The sequence below is a fragment of the Arachis hypogaea genome, chromosome 17, assembly GCF_003086295.3.
Source record: "Arachis hypogaea cultivar Tifrunner chromosome 17, arahy.Tifrunner.gnm2.J5K5, whole genome shotgun sequence".
Lineage (NCBI taxonomy): Eukaryota > Viridiplantae > Streptophyta > Magnoliopsida > Fabales > Fabaceae > Arachis > Arachis hypogaea.
The window spans coordinates 21,585,284-21,603,165 of NC_092052.1; positions in this window are offsets into that span (position 1 = coordinate 21,585,284).

Genomic DNA, 17,882 nt, shown 5'->3' on the forward strand with positions numbered 1-17,882 from the left:
CTTTCTTAGCATATGACTCCTTCCTCACATTTAGGAGCAAGCACAATTATAATTGTGGGTTGTAATGGACAAGTAATGATACGTACTTGACAAATAGGAATTTTAAATGCATTATATAAGATAGAACAAAATGAAACACATGCATATAATTAAAAAGGAAGGAAACAATTAGAATTCAACAACCTTAGTTCTCAATGTCTTTCTCTTCACCATCTTTCTCTTCACCACCTTTTAGGCTCTGTAGAGCATAGCCTCCAACACCAAACTTATAATAGTTGCTTGTCCTCAAGCAACAAAAAAAAAAGAAATAGTGGTGATGGAAATAGGCATAAACAGGATTATCAAGTGAAAGCAATCAAGCAATGCAAAGGCTTATTCAAAGAAAACAAACCAAAATAAAACAAACAGAAAGCTAAAACAAAGCATATTAACTAGGTTGTTAATGTGTTTGCATGGGGATGAACCTTGCATAGGTGAAGTATGGCAACATCAAACTTAGTATGACACAATCAATGTGAAACTAGGCCAAGTTACCAGTGAAATCAAACATCCTGTTGGTGTGGCACACCAAACTTAATCCATGAAACAATACACAAATTTAAATGAAATAAAAAGAAAAATGAAAAGAGAATACCAAACATTGGGTTGTCTCTCAATAAGCGCTTCTTTAACGTTACCAGTTTGATAATTATTTCTTGTTAAGAAGGAGGTTTATCATAGTGCTTCACCTCCTCCCTCTCACTTTAAATTTTCTCCCAGTGTCTTCATGTAGTAGCTCAAGATGCTCAAAAGATAGAATTATATTCATAGTATATGACAATAGTGGGTGGTGAGATAACACCACTTTCTCCCCTGGTGAGAAGTCTTTAGTGGGGATTTTCTTGTTCCTCTATCCTCTAGGCACTTTTTTCTTAGGAGCTTCCTCCTTATTTGATGCACACCCAACACCAAACTTAGGTTTGATGTCAGGGGGTTTGTTGACTGTAAAGGGAGGCTTTAGTTGTAAGCTCTTGTTAGCTTCAATTGAATTTTTAACTTGCTGCACCTTTTCTTTCTCCTATTTTATTCCCAAGCATGGAAAAAGAGTCTCTGAAATTGATTCATTAGGTGCTTCCTTTAAGTTTGGATCCTTGGCTTCAACCTTCTTGCAATCCTCTTAATCACTTGAATGAGACATGGTCTTGAAAATATGAAAAACTAAATATTCCCCATGCACCCTTAACATTACTTCACCCTTTTCAACATCAATAAGGACTCTTCCAGTGGCTAAGAAAGGTCTCCCTAGAATGATGGAGACATTCTCATCTTTCTCCATGTCAAGAATAACAAAATCTACTGGAGAAAGAATTTGTCCACTTTAATCAAGACATTTTCAATTATTCTATGTGCATGTTTCATTGATTTGTGTGACATTTGTAGAGCTATTTTTGTGGGCTTCAATTCTTAAATTTGTAACCTCTTCATCACAGATAATAAACTAATACTTGCTCCTAAATCACATAATGCTCTCTCAAAAGTAGTGTTGCCAATAGTGCAGGGAATTTGAAAATTCCCTAGATCTTTCTTTTTTTTGGCAAATTCCTTTGAATTATTGCCCTATACTCCTTGGTCATCTCCATTGTTTGGCCTCCCTTCAAGGTTTTTTTCTTGGACAACAAATCCTTCATGAATTTGGCATATAAGGGCATTTGTTCAAGTGATTCTATGAAAAGAATGTTGATGTGCAATGTCTTGAATATTTCCAAAAATTTGGAGTAGTGCTTCTCCTTGTTTTCTTCCTGGAGCCTTTGAGGATAAGAAATTCTTGACTTATACTCTTGTACTTGGACCTTGTCTCTTGATGCATCTTTTGAAGCATGAATTTTATGGTCTTGTGAAGTGGGCTACACGTGCTCCAATTGAGGGGTGATGTCCTCTGGGGCTTCTTTCCTTTGCATGGTCGTGGCCTCCTCCTTGTCCTCTTGTTCTACCACTTTTTCACTTCCTAAATAAATAGTTTTGCACTCTACTCTTGGGTTTGAAATTGTGTCACTGGGAAGACCATTTGTTGATTTTGCCAATTGTTGAACAATTTGGCCTACTTGCACCTCTAAATTTCTAATTGAAGCACCTTGATTCTTGAAGTTGGTTCTTGTTTCCTCCATGAATCCTCTAGTTTCTTGCATGAATGTGAGTGTGCTCTGGGAGAGTTTCTCCATGGCCAGTTCAAGAATAGAAAGTCTTTGAGAGTCATGAGATGGTTGGGTGAGGGGTGGTTGTTGTTGGTGATGGGGTTGAAGGAATTATGTTGAGGTTGGAAGTGGTTTTGTGGATGGTTGTTGTTGAAATTATGGAACCTTTGACCTTAATTTTCTCACCCAAAATTTGGGTGATTTCTCCATCCATGATTATAAGTCTTAGAAAAGGGATAACTGTGAGGTGATTTTGGAGGGTTATCTATATAATGTACTTGTTCTAGAGAAGAATGTCCATCCTCCAAACCTTTACTTTGATGTAGTCTACTACTCATGCCATAGGAATTCCCTTGGGTGCTCACTACTGAAACTTGCATGCTTTGTAATTCTTGAGTAATTGCATTAATTTGTTGTGATATGACTTTATTCTGAGCCAACAGAGTGTCCAAGACATCTAATTCCATAACTCCTTTTCTCATTGATCTTTCAAAGGAATAGAGGAATTTATTGTTGGCCACCATTTCAATCAACTCCAATGTTTCATCAGTGATCTTTTTCATATGCAGAGATCCTCCAGCCGAATTATCCAATGAAACCCGTGAGGCTGGGGTGATCCTATCATAAAAAATCTAAAGTTGGAACCATTCAGCAAACAAATCTGGAGGACACTTCCTAAGAATCTCTTTATACCTCTCACAAGCTTCATAGAGGGACTCTCTTTCATGCTGTTTGAAGGTTTGAACGTTGATAAACCCATATTTCATGAGTTATTTTGTGCTTAGTTTGAGTGATTTATTCAATCCTTCACCCACTTATTCATATTAATTGCATGGTTTTACCTTCCCTTCCTTATTATGTGATGTACGTGAAAAATATGTTTCCTAAGCTTTAAAATTAATTATCTTAATTACCTTTATTTCCATTCGATGCCGTGATTAGTGTGTTGAGTAGTTTCAGATTTTCTAAGACAGAATGACTTAAAGGATGGAAAAGGAAACGTACAAAAATGGAAGGAAAGTGCGAAACAGAGTTTTGAAGAAACTGGCATCCACGCGATCGCATGGACGACGCGATCGCGTGTCAGAAGCGAAGAAGCAGCGACGCGGCCACATGACTGACGCGGACGCGCGACTTGAGCATAGCGCATTCGATGCGGAGGCGTGATCGACGCGACCGCGCCACAAGGAAAACTCCAGATGACGCGACCGCGTGACCCACGCGGACGCGTGACAGAGGCCACGTATCAGAATTTACAGAATACGCCCCCAGCGATTTCTGAAGCCCTTTTGGCCCAGATCCAGGTACAGAACACACAGACTAGAGGCTATAAAGTGGGAGAATGCATCCATTCAAAAGAGAGCTCGCATTTTTATTACTTTCCATGATTTATATTTAGTTTTGAGAGGGAGATTCTCTCCTCTCTCTCTCTTAGGATTAGGATTTAGGACTTCTCTTAGTTTTAGGAGTGACTCTCGATCCAGGTTTAATATTTACTTTAATTTATGTTTCTATGCTACTTTTACTTTAATGCTTTTATTCGTATCTACAGATGTTGCCCAATTGGCTTATGAATTATTCCATGTTACAGATTATTATTTGAATTAATGATTATTTGAGGTATTTCAGTTTATTATTGTTCTCTTTAATTTAAGTTATTATTGCTTCCCATCTAAGGACATTTTTATTCCAACAATTTTACTTTTTCCCTTTTTGGTCTTGGTTAAGAAATCAGTAACTCAACATTATTAAACTCAGCATAATTGATAATCGTTATCTTGCTAATTGAACTGAACTTCAATAATCCCAACTTTTTCTTAGGAAATAAATAGGATTCGAAGGTCAAACTAATTGGTCCCTTGACTTTCCTTTACTTTAGTAAAGGTTAACTAAGTGAAATTAAGATTCAACTTTCACTATTGTTGAGAGGAATAACTAAGTTGGACTTCCAATTTCTCTTACCTTGCCAAAAGTTTGCTTTACAGTATTTATTTATTTTAATTGCCATTTAAATTATTTGTCATATCTACTCTTTACTCTCAACCCCGATTTTACAACCTCCATAACCAATAATAAGAACATACTTCCCTACAGTTCCTTGAGAAGACGACCCGAGGTTTAAAATACTCGGCTATCAATTTTATGAGCTTAGTCAACCTCTGAGGTGGGAAGAACTTGTTTAGAAACTTAGTAGCCAAGTCCTCCCATGTGGCTATGCTCTCCTTGCGCTGATTATCTAGCCACTACTTAGCCTGATCCCTTATATCAAAGGGAAGAGCAACAATCGATAAACTTCAGCCGGGACGCCATTTGTCTTGACCATGTCACAAATTTGCAGGAAGTTGGAGATGAAAAAATTAGGATCTTTCTGTGGACTCCCACTGAATAGACAATTTTGTTGTATTAGAGTGACAAGTTGGGGCTTCAATTCAAAGTTATTAGCATTGACAGTAGGTGTCACAATGCTACTTTCACAACTCCCTAGATTAGGAGTAGTAAAAGATCCAAGGGTCCTCCTAAGTTGAGGAGCATTAACATTGTGATTTGTATTCTCTGCCTTGTTAAACTCACATTCTTCTTGAACTGCTTCTTCAATTTCTTCTTCAACTCTTTGATTTCTAGCTTGTTTTCTTTGTCACCAAAGAGTTTTTTCAATTTCAAGATCGTATTGAAGAGATTATTTGTTCCTCTTGTTCTGCATAGACAAAAACAAACAAAAAAACCAAATTAGAACTCCCTTCACAGTGATGAAGGGAATTCCCAGGCGGAGTAAAATAAAAATAGTAAATAAATAAAAGCTAAAAAGGTCTAATCTAGGAAATCAATTGATTAGTAGTTTGTTAACCAGGATTAATCCCTGACAACGGTGCCAAAAACTTGATGCGGATTTTACACACCACAAAATATCGGCAGGTGCACCGGGTCGTACCAAGTAATAACTCGTGGTGAGTGAGTATCGATCCCACAAGAATTAACGGATTAAGCAAGAAATAGTCAATCGATTAATCTAGTCAGACAATCACAAATTAGGGTTTCAGAAAGCTTTAAAATAAACAGCAAAGTAAACGAAAGCAAATAGTGAGTATTGAAGTGTAATACGATTAAAAGAGTTAAGGTTTTAGAGATGTTAAAACTTCTAGATCAATACTTTTCACTTTCGACCTTAATCATGCAAATATACTTACTATGAAAAATCATTAGTAATCAAACTCCAACCCCCTTGTGATTCAATTTCTCTTTAACCTAATTAATTGCTAATCCCTTAGTCAATTATTTAAGAAAAGAGTTAAGCACGTCCACTGATTCATAAACCACACAATTCATAAGAATCTCCCTAGTTGATTCGATGTCACTTATCAAGCCTAGTTTCAAAACTTAAAAGTTGTGAGAATTGGTTTTCAAGCTTAATTTAATTAATCAACTATTCTAAGAGGTAAAGAGAATTCAAGTCAGAGAAGAATTGTTTCCCAACACATTCAACCCCTTTAAGATGAAGAACAAAAACCTTTTCTTAAGAAGAAATCAATGCATAAATTAAAGGTAGAAAAGTTAATGTATTAATCCATGAAATCAACAGAGCTCCTAACCTTAACCAAGGAGAATTAGGTGCTCATGTTCTTGAGAGAAATCCTTAATTTTCAAGATAAAAACTGTCAAAGTAGAAGAGAAGATCCCTAAAGTGTCTGACTTCTCTCCTTAAAAACTAACCCTAATAAAATTTCAATTCAAACTAAAACTGAATCAAATTTAAAAATCAAATCAAATCTAACTAATTAATGATTGCCTCTAGCAAAGCTTTTAATCTTTTCCTCTTGCAAATCCTTAATAAACACTTGTGATTAGTGGGCTTGAGTGAATCAGATAATTGTTGAGAAGTGGGTACATTGAGGTCCCTGGGAGTGGCTAAGGATCTCACGTGGCACGTAAAGGGTTCACGTTGCACGTAGAGCTCAAACTCAATTTGTTTCACTCACTGGATAGATCACGTGGTACGTGGCTTAGTTTTCCTTCAATTGTAGTCCTGTTACTCCTTTGCATTGTACGTGGAAAATCTCACGTACCACGCAAAAGTGCAATCGTGTGTAGGCATGCCTCATGTGTATGCATTACTGCTCAAAATCTTCTTGTTGTGCGTATGCATGGGTTAAGCGTACGCATGATAGCCAACGTCTCACGTGAAAGCCTTCACGTCCCACGTCTATTCTTCTACGTCCTATGCGAACTTTGGCGGTCATGCGTATGTATAGGTCATGCGTACACATGAATGAGCAAATTCCACCATTTGTGCATACGCACGACTTCCGTTTTGGCGTTGTACGCCAATTCTCCCACGTTGCACGTTGAAGTGCTCAGTTCCCCTGGGAGTGCATAATTGATTGGCGTGGCACGTTGCCCTCCTCACGTTACACGTGAAGCTTTCTGTTTAATTTAGCAGGCTTTCTGTTTGTATCCAAAGATCTTTCTGTTTGCTTCTCCATTCTTGCTCTCCTTGCTCAAAGTGATTCATTGCCTCCTTTGCTCTTTAATCTTTGCCATTTCTCTTCCAAATTCTCTGAAATCAATGAATGCATACCAACTCAAAGTATTGCTTAATTAATCGTGAAATCATTGTTTAACTTGCAATAATTCTTTGTTTATTGATTGGAATTGTAAGAGAAAATTACTAAAGATGCGCACGCATCACTACCCTATTAAGCTGGGAGTCCTAGATAAACTCGGGTTATCCCAACTTAACATGCCAAGAATTTCTTCTATGTTGACCCGAGTTTGAATCGGGATTTGATTTTTGTTCCAGATTTATCTAGGCTGATTCTTTGTCCCGACACCGTTGTGTATTGGTTGATAATTTGGATTAACTGGTAAATCTCTTCTTTGTTTGCACTTGAAAAATGATACAATCATCAGCGAATAAAAGATGTGTAATTGGGGGAGCAGTGGGGGCGAGTTTAACACCAGAGATAAGATTATCCCTTTATGCTAACTCCGTTAATATTGTAAAGACTTCGGAGGCAATTATAAATACATAAGGGGATAGAAGATCTCCTGTCTCAAGCCTCTTTGAGAGACAATTTCCTTGGATAGGTTACCACTGATCTTGAATTTGTAGTTCACTCATTTGACATACTCCGTCATTCGTCTAGTCCATCGATCCATGAAGCCAAAAGCCCTTAGAGTTTTCTCCCGAAAGTCCCACTCAAGTTGTCATATGCTTTGTTCATGTCAAGCTTGATGGCTAGATTGTCTGAACTATCCTTGCCCCTCTTGGTTAAAGCATGAAATGCTTCTTGGACGATTACAATATTATCTTGGATTTGTCTACTGCCTATAAAAGCACTTTGGATGGGAGAAATAATTTGGTCTATAATCCCTTTCAGTCTTATAACCATTACCATTGAGATAATTTTGTATATAAAATTGTAGCAGCTAATGAGCCTTAAATGATTGAGACTCTCCACTTGCTTGACTTTTGAAACCAACACCACATGAGTCTTATTGACCTCCTTCAGTAAGAGGCTATCCCTGAAAAAACTTCTAACTACCGCACAAAGTTCTTTGTTTACCACCTTCTAGTGTTTCTGATAAAACAAGCCATTTAATCCATTCAGTTCTGGCGCTTTAAGGCTACCCATGTTAAAAATTGTATCTCTAATTTTCTCATCATTGACTTCTCGGTTAATAAATTCATTCATGTCTTCATTGAACCTCTTAGGAATTTTGTTGATGTATTCATTCATCTCCACCATCCCTTTTGATTTGAAAAGATTTGAAAAGTGGCTTTCAATGAGTTGCATAATTTTCGCTTGCTCTTGAATCCATTGCCCGTCACCATTTTTTAGTTTCTTTATTCTGTTTCTGTCTCTCCTTTGAATGGCTGTAGCATGAAATTTTAAGTTGTGTTTTTATCTCCCTATTTTATCTATTTAATTCTTGCTCTATCTCTACAAAATTTTTCTTCTTGCGTTGGTTCCACAATCTGAAAACGGCTTCCTTAGTCTCTTGGATTTTTTATTGATGTTGGTAGGTGTAGGAGCTATTCTATAGCCTTTGAAGCTTGGTTTTAAATTTTTCTATCTCTTTATCAGCCCTTCTAAACATTCTCTTACTCTATTTTCCTAGCTCTTCCTTGCAATGTTTCATTCTTGTAAGAAGCTTGAGCCAACTTCCATCTGTTGCACCCCCTTTGTCCCAGCCTTTCTTGATAGTTTTCTCATATTTCTCATTGTCTTCCCAAAATGCCTCGTATCTAAACAGTTTGGTGCTCCTCTGCTCTAGATTTAATTGGAAAAGAACGGGGCAGTAATCGGAAGAAACAGCAGGGAGGGCAGTGAAGGTGGCATGATTATATAGGCTCCTCCAACTCTAGTTAACCAAGGCTCTATCCAATTTTTCCTGAGTAATGAATCCGTCTCTAGGATTACTGAACCAAGTGAATTTATTTCCTTTCATGTCCAGGTCCATAAGTGCATTGTCATTGAAAAATTCTCTAAACTCTTCCATATGTATCTTGCGTTTAGGACGCTTGCCTTTTTTCTTCTCTTGGTATAAGACCTCATTGAAATCTCCAATGTAGCACCTGGGATCTTTTGAGTCTCCTCTATTTGCAGATAAGGTTCTCCATAACTTCCTTCTATGTTTGAAAGTGGGATTACCATAAACAAAATTACCTTCCCATCCGTTATATGCTTTAATGAAATTTTGTGACCAAGAATAAACAACAACATTCATACTATTCTTCCATAAAATGCATAGCACACTGATAAACCACTATTTTATGATTTATCTTGTGATAAATTGAGTGATTTTTTAACAATTCTTCACCCACTTATTCATATAATCTGCATGATTTTACAATTCCTTCCTTATTCTGTGATGTATGTGAAAACATGTTTCCTATGCCTTAAAAATGTTAATTTTAATTATTCTTTATTACCATTCGATGCCGTGATCTGTGTGTTAAGTATTTTCAGGCTTTATAGGGCAGGAATGACTTAGAGAAAAGAAAGAAAACATGCAAAAGTGGAAGGAACGCACACAATAAAGTTTTGATGGAAATGGCAGAGACGCGCGCGCATGGACAACGCGGACGTGTGCCTAGTGCAAAGCACGAGCGACGCGTACGCGTGACAAGGAAAATCTCTAAATGACGCGCACGCGTGACCTACGCGTACGCGTGACAGACGCCACGTGCAAAAAGTTGCAGAATTCGCCCCCAGTGATTTCTGGGTCCTTTTCGGCCAAAATCCAAGCCCAGAAACACAGAATAGAGACTGGAGAATGAGGGAATCAAATCAATCATCATTCATTCATTCATATTCACAATTGTTAGGTTTTAGATGTAGTTTTCTAGAGAGAGGCTCTCTCCTCTCTCTTAGGTTTTAGGATTTAGGACTTCTCTTAGTTTATGGTTCATTCCTTCTCAATTCCAGGTTCAATGTTCCTTTAATTTATGTTCTCTTCTACTTTTAATTATTCTATTACTTTAGTTTATTTATTTTCCCAAATTAGTTTATGAACTCTATGTTGAATTTGATTTTCCATTTAATACAATTTGAGGTATTTCAGATTTATGATTATTTCTTTTATTTATGTTATTAATGTTTTTTTTAATTTAATTTAGATTTATTCCCCCTTGCTTTGGTTGAGTAATTGGTGACACTTGAGTTATCAAACTCAGCTGTTGATTGAAAATTGGAATTTGCTTATTGATTTGGATCCCTCTAAAGCTAGTCTTTCCTTAGGAGTTGACTATGACTTGAGGAATCAAATTGATTAGTCCACTTGACTTTCCTTTATTTAGTAAGGGTTAACTAAGTAGGAGCAATAAACAATTCTCATTACCCTTGATAAGGATCACTAGGATGGGATTTCCAATTCTTATACCTTGTAATAGTTTTCATGATAATTTACTTTAATTATTGCCAATTTATTTTCCTGTTTCCTATTCAAAAAACCCAAAAATATACCTTTTTCCATAACCAATAATAAATCATACTTCCCTGCAATTCCTTCAGAGACGACCCGAGGTTTAAATACTTCGGTTATAAATTTTATTGGGTTTTGTTACTTGTGACAACCACAACTTTTGCACGAAAGGATTCCTTGTTGGTTCAGAAACTATACCTACAATGTGATTATTTTTATAAAATTCTTTATTGGCAGAAAATCCCGCTCGTCAAAATGGCGCAGTTGCTGGGAGATTGCAAACGTGTGCCTTATTATTGGTTATTGTAAATATTTTTTTTTGCTGTTTATTTGTTTTTTTATTTTTGTTTTTGTTTTTAATTTTTATTAGCTACTATGAGTTCTCACCCCTCTGGCTTTAAGTTTGGTTCCAATGTTGTTGTAAGGAATGGAAGCTATAACAGGAACATGCATCAAGGTCAAAACAATCAAAGATGGAAGGAGCCACGAGGATCTGATCAACCCTTTCGGCAACAACACTTTCCAAGGTACCATAGACAACGACCATTCTACAATGCATGCCAAGACAATAGTTATGGTGGACCTTTTCATAACAACCAACCTCCACCAAATTACTATGGTCAAGAGCCATTCCGAGGTGCGTACCAAGATGATAGATATGGTGGACCCCTTGTAGTTACCAACAAGCCCATCATATGCCTATGAACCACCTCATCAACATAGCTTTGAACCACCATACTCACAAGCCAACCACAACCATTTACCTCCATATGACCCCAACCCTTATCCACTCCATTCCAACCTAATTACCCCCAAGGACCACCACTTCCATATACACCATGTCCATATCCATCGACCCAAGAATCACAGGCTCGCCTCAAGGAAATAGTAGATCAATTTCATGTAACCCTTCATCAACTGGAGCAAGCGATAAATCAATTACCTTCCAGACGTTCGGACACTCAAGGAACTCCCATGGCTTCATGTGGAGAATCTAATAAAGAACGTAGCTATGAAGGAGACACTAGAAACTCCGGTAGACAGTAAGGAGCATGACTTTGTATTGGAACAATTGGGGTAAGCCGAAATTATCAAAGAAGAAGAATTAGTTGAAGACTTAGGAGACGCTGAACCTCCATGGGAATCAAGAGTTATGGAGAATTCCACCAAGAAAATTGCAATTGACGCTAAGGAGGATGGTGCACAACCCCCAAGGCATGTATCTTATGAAGAACTGGACGGAACAGATCAAGAAGCAAGTTCCCTTGATGATGATGATCATGAATCACGCTCTCCTAATGATGAACTTGCATTCATATTTGAACTCTTTGAGCTTGAAGAATCTTCCCCAAGTGAGTATGAAGATGATGTGGAGGTAGACTTTTCTCAACCTCCAACTTATGACTTGAGTTATAGGGAGGAAATCGAAGACTTTTATCAAGGCATGGTTGCAATTGAAGAGGTTTGTAAGGAAGTGGAAGAATTCGAAGAGTATAAGGGAGTGGAGCTTGAATTACCACTGGAAACACCTCTCCCAAGGCCATTACCACCCAATACAAACTTCAAGTGGGTAAAATCCTTAGCCTTTATCTTCACATTCCCACTTGAATATGGTTTGCTTGAAACCGATGGCCAGCTTAGAGCTCTTTGTGGCTTTAAGAGTAAGAGAGAGATGGTTTGTAATAGGAGCTGGCATACAAAGTTCAATATAGTTGCACGCTCCAAGATGAAGTGCAAGGATTGGTGTAAAGCTCAATTGTATGGGTCTAGGAAGCTGTTTGGATGCTTCAGTGAGAATTCGGATTGCTTACCACCCTATTAGAACAAAGATGGTCAACAAGAAGACGGGCACAAAAGTAAAGTTTGGGATCCTGGAATTTATTCTGATAATCAACACCTCTGGGGCCTGAAAACCTGCTTTAATTTGCTCGAAGGCTTTACGTGCCTAGTTTGGGACCCCGGAGGCTATTGGAATTGCAAACGTTGGTGGAGATTTCTGGATGAGTTCAAGCACAAGCCACCATAATAAGGAGCTCATCAAATGTCCAACTTAAGGACTTTAACTAAAAGTGCTAGGTGGGAGACAACCCACAATGGTATGATCGTTCCTTTTCAATTTGAATTTTATTTCGTTTTGTTTGTTTTTAGTTCCATTTTATTTTATTTTTCCTAGTATCATTCATAACATCCGCATCAGCATCTGCATTTTGCATCCTGCATATTCAAAAAAAAAGCCTACACCACGCGTGCGTGTAGGCCACGCGTGGGCGTCAAGTCCAAATCGGTGTCAACATCCAACGCCCAGAAAGTTGGGCTGGAATTGTGCGGCTGGGATGCGATAAGCACAAATTGGCCCACGCATGCGCGTCCACGATGCGTACGCGTCGTTTTCATTTACACACACCACACGTGGGCGTGCGTGTCGCCTGAAAATTTTTGTCCCCTCAATTGAAACAGAGAGTTGCGCCAAAATGACGTTGGATTCGTGCGTTTAGCACGATTCTGGTCGACGCGTACGCGTGTCTCATGCGTACGCGTCATTTTCATTATCCCCTGTTTACGCGTTCGCGTCAATGACTGGTGCACGAAATTGTGATCTCTGGTAATGGCTCCAAAAACTTGGTGCTCTAATCTCAATTCATAATTTGTCACAACTTCGATACAACTAACCAGTAAGTGCACTGGGTCGTCCAAGTAATAAACCTTACGTGAGTAAGGGTCGATCCCACGGAGATTGTTGGTATGAAGCAAGCTATGGTCACCTTATAAATCTCAGTCAGGCAGATAATAATTGATTATGGAGTTTTCGAAAATAATACTAATTACACAGAAAATAAGGATAGAAACACTTATGTAATTCATTGGTGAGAATTTCAGATAAGCGTGTAGAGGTGCTTTCGTTCCTCTGAATCTCTGCTTTCCTGCTATCTTCATCCAATCAGTTTTACTCCTTTCCATGGTTGGCTTTTTGTAAGGACTTCACCGTTGTCAATGGCTAATTTTAATCCTCTCTGGAAAATGGTCCAAATGCTCTGTCACAGCACGGCTAATCGTTTGGAGGCATCACCCTTGTCGATGGCTGCGCTCTATTCCTCTCTGTGAAAATGGTCCAATGCGCTGTCACTGCATGGCTAATCATCTGGAGGTTATCGATCGTACTGGAATAGGATTTACTATCCTTTTGCGTCTGTCACTACGCCCAGCACTCGCGAGTTTGAAGTTCATCACAGTCATTCAATCCCAGAGTCCTACTTGGAATACCACAGACAAGGTTTAGACTTTCCGGACTCTCATGAATGCCGCCATCAATCTAGCTTATACCACGAAGATTCTGATTAAGAGATCCAAGAGATAATCATTCAATCTAAGGTAGAACAGAAGTGGTTGTCAGGCACGCGTTCATAGGGAATGATGATGATTGTCACGTTCATCATATTCAGGTTGAAGTGCGAATGAATATCTTAGAAGCGGAATAAGTTGAGTTGAATAGAAAAACAGTAGTACTTTGCATTAATCTTTGAGGAACAGCAGAGCTCCACACCTTAATCTATGGAGTGTAGAAACTCTACCGTTGAAAATACATAAGTGAAAGGTCCAGGCATGGCCGAATGGCCAGCCCCTAAACGTGATCAATAGATCAAAATATAATCCAAAGATGTCTAATACAATAGTAAGAAGTCCTATTTATAATAAACTAGCTACTAGGATTTACAGAAGTAAGTAATTGATGCATAAATCCACTTCCGGGGCCCACTTGGTGTGTGCTAGGGCTGATCTTGAAGTCTACACGTGGAGAGGTCATTCTTGGAGTTGAACGCCAGCTTTTGTGCCATTTTGGGCGTTGAACTCCACTTTGCAACTTGTTTCTGGCGCTGGACGCCAGAATTGGGCAGAGAGCTGGCGTTGAATGCCATTTTGCGTCATCTAAACTTCGACAAAGTATAGACTATTATATATTGCGGGAAAGCCCTGGATGTCTACTTTCCAACGCAATTAGAAGCGCGCCATTTTGAGTTCTGTAGCTCTAGAAAATCCATTTTGAGTGCAGGGAGGTCAGAATCCAACAGCATCAGTAGTCCTTCTTCAACCTCCGAATCTGATTTTTGCTCAAGTCCCTCAATTTCAGCCAGAAAATACCTGAAATCACAGAAAAACACACAAACTCATAGTAAAGTCCAGAAATGTGAATTTAACATAAAAACTAATGAAAACATCCCTAAAAGTAACTAGATTCTACTAAAAACATACTAAAAACAGTGCCAAAAAGCGTATAAATTATCCGCTCATCACAACACCAAACTTAAATTGTTGCATGTCCCCAAGCAAATGAAAATCAAATAGGATAAAAAAAGAGAATATACTATAAATTCTAAATTATCAATGAAACATAGCTCCAATTAAATGAGCGGGACTTATAGCTTTTTGCCTCTTGAATAGTTTTGGCATCTCACTTTATCCATTGAAGTTCAGAATGATTGGCATCTATAAGAACTCAGAGTTCAGATAGTGTTATTGATTCTCCTAGTTCAGTATGATGATTCTTGAACACAGCTATTTTATGAGTCTTGGCCGTGGCCCTAAGCACTTTGTTTTCCAGTATTACCACCGGATACATAAATGCCACAGACACATAATTGGGTGAACCTTTTCAGATTGTGACTCAGCTTTGCTAAAGTTCCCAATTAGAGGTGTCCAGGGTTCTTAAGCACACTCTTTTTTTTGCTTTGGACCTTGACTTTAACCGCTCAGTCTCAAGTTTTCACTTGACACCTTCACGCCACAAGCACATGGTTAGGGACAGCTTGGTTTAGCCGCTTAGACCAGGATTTTATTCCTTTAGGCCCTCCTATCCACTGATGCTCAAAGCCTTGGGATCCTTTTTATTTGCCCTTGCCTTTTGGTTTTAAGGGTTATTGGATTTTTGCTCTTGCCTCTTGGTTTTAAGAGCTTTTGGCTTTTTCTGCTTGCTTTTTCTTTTTCTTTCTATTTTTTTCGCCTATTTTTTTTTTCTGCAAGCTTTGTTCTTTGCTGCTTTTTCTTGCTTCAAGAATCATTTTTATGATTTTTCAGATTATCAAATAACATGTCTCCTTGTCATCATTCTTTCAAGAGCCAACATATTTAACATTCTTAAACAACAACTTCAAAAGACATATGCACTGTTCAAGTATTCATTCAGAAAACAAGAAACATTGTCACCACATCAATATAATTAAACTAAGTTCAAGGATAAGTTCGAAACTCATGTACTTCTTGTTCTTTTGAATTAAAACATTTTTCATTTAAGAGAGGTGATGGATTCATAGGACATTCATAACTTTAAGGCATAGTTACTAAATACTAATGATCATGTAATGAAGACACAAACATAGATAAGCACTTAACATAGAAAATGAAAAACAGAGAAAGTAAGAACAAGGAATGAGTCCACCTTAGTGATGGTGGCGTTTTCTTCTTGAAGAACCAATGATGTCCTTGAGCTCTTCTATGTCTCTTCCTTGTCTTTGTTGCTCCTCCCTCATTGCTTTTTGATCTTCTCTAATTTCATGAAGGATATGGAGTGCTCTTGATGTTCCACCCTTAATTGTCCCATGTTGGAACTCAATTCTTTTAGGGAGGTGTTGATTTGCTCCCAATAGTTTTGTGGAGAAAAATGCATTTGAGGCATCTCCGGGATCTCATGGTGATGAGCTTCATGCGCCTCTTGAGCTCCATGAATGGGCTCTCTTGCTTGCTCCATCCTTTTCTTAGTGATGGGCTTTTCTTCCTCAATGGGAATGTCTCCTTCTATGAAAGCTCCAGCTCTCTAATCATGATGCTATGAATCATGATGGCCCGATCCACAGTAACTTCAGATCGGTTGCTAGTGGGGATGATGGAGCGTTGGATGAACTCCAACCATCCTCTAGCCACAGGCTTGAGGTCCAGTCTTCTTAGTTGAACCGGCTTGCCTTTGGAGTCAATTTTTCATTGAGCTCCTTCCACACATATGTCCATGAGGACTTGGTCCAGCCTTTGATTAAAGTTGACCCTTCTAGTGTAGGGGCGTGCATCTCCTTGCATCATGGGCAAGTTAAACGCCAACCTCACATTTTCCGGACTAAAATCTAAGTATTTCCCCCGAACCATGGTGAGATAGTTCTTTGGGTTCGGGTTCTTACTTTGATCATGGTTCCTAGTGATCCATGCATTGGCATAGAACTCTTGAACCATTAGGATGCCGACTTGTTGGATGGGTTTTGTTAGAACTTCCCAACCTCTTCTTTGGATTTCATGTCGGATCTCCGGATACTCATTTCTCTTAAGTATGAAAGGGACCTCGGGGATCACCTTCTTCTTGGCCACAACATCATAGAAGTGGTCTTGATGGGTTTTAGAGATGAATCTTTCCATCTCCCATGACTCAGAGGTGGAAGCTTTTGTCTTCCCTTTTCCTTTTCTAGAGGATTATCCGGTCTTAGGTGCCATCAATGGTAATAGAAAAACAAAAAGCTTATGCTTTTACCACACCAAACTTAGAATGTTGCTCGCCCTCGAGCAAGAGAAGAAAGAATAGATGAAGAAGAAGAAGAAATGGAGGAGAGGGAGAATGGTTTGTGTTTCGGCCAAGAAGGGAAAGAGAGGGTTGTGTTGTGTGAAAATGAGGAAGAATGGAGGGCTATATATAGGGAGGGGAGGGGGGTAAGGTTTCGGCCATTAAGGGTGGGTTGGGTGGGAAATTGATTTTGAATTTTGAAGGTAGGTGGGGTTTGTGAGGTAGGTTTATGGGGAAGAGTGGATGGATGTGAGTGGTGAAGTGGTGATAGGGAAGAGAGATTGAGGTGATTGGTGAAGAGTTTTGGGGAAGAGTGTTTATGGGATTGTGTGAAAGAGGGTGAGAAGAAGTGAGTGGAGGTAGGTGGGGATCCTGTGGGTCCACAGATCCTGAGGTATTCAAGGATTTACAACCTTGCACCAAATTGGGCAAGCAAAATGCCTTGCACACAACTCTGGGCGTTCAGCACCAGATTGGTGCTTGTTCTGGGCGTTGAACGCCCATTGTTGCCCATTTCTGGCGTTGAACGCCAAACCATGCTTGTTCTGGGCGTTCAGCGCCAGCTCTTCTCCAGGGTGCAATTCTGGCGTTCAAACGCCCAGATGCTGCCCATTTTGGGCGTTCAGCGCCAGAACCATGCTCTGTTCTGGCGTTGAACGCCAGCCAGATGCTTCTTACTGGCGTTTAAACGCCAGTAAGGTCTTCCTCCAGGGTGTGATTTTTCTTCTGCTGTTTTTGATTCCGTTTTCAATTTTTATATTTATTTTGTGACTCCACATGATCATGAACCTAATAAAACATGAAAGAACAAGAAAAATAAAATTAGATAAATAAAAATTGGGTTGCCTCCCAACAAGCGCTTCTTTAATGTCAATAGCTTGACAGTGGGCTCTCATGGAGCCTCACAGATGTTCAGAGCATTGTTGAGACTTCCCAACACCAAACTTAGAGTTTGGATATGGGAGTTCAACACCAAACTTAGAGTTTGGTTGTGGCCTCCCAACACCAAACTTAAAGTCTGACTGTGGGGGCTCTGGTTGACTCTGCAGTGAGAGAAGCTTTTTATGCTTCATCTCCATGTTCACAGAAGGGTAACCTTGAGTTGTGAACACAGGAGAGTCCTCATTCAATTGAATGACTAGTTCACCTCTGTCAACATCAATCACATCTCTTGTTGTGGCTAGGAAGGGTCTTCTAAGGATGATGGATTCATCATCATTCTTCCCAGTATCCAGGACTATGAAATCAGCAGG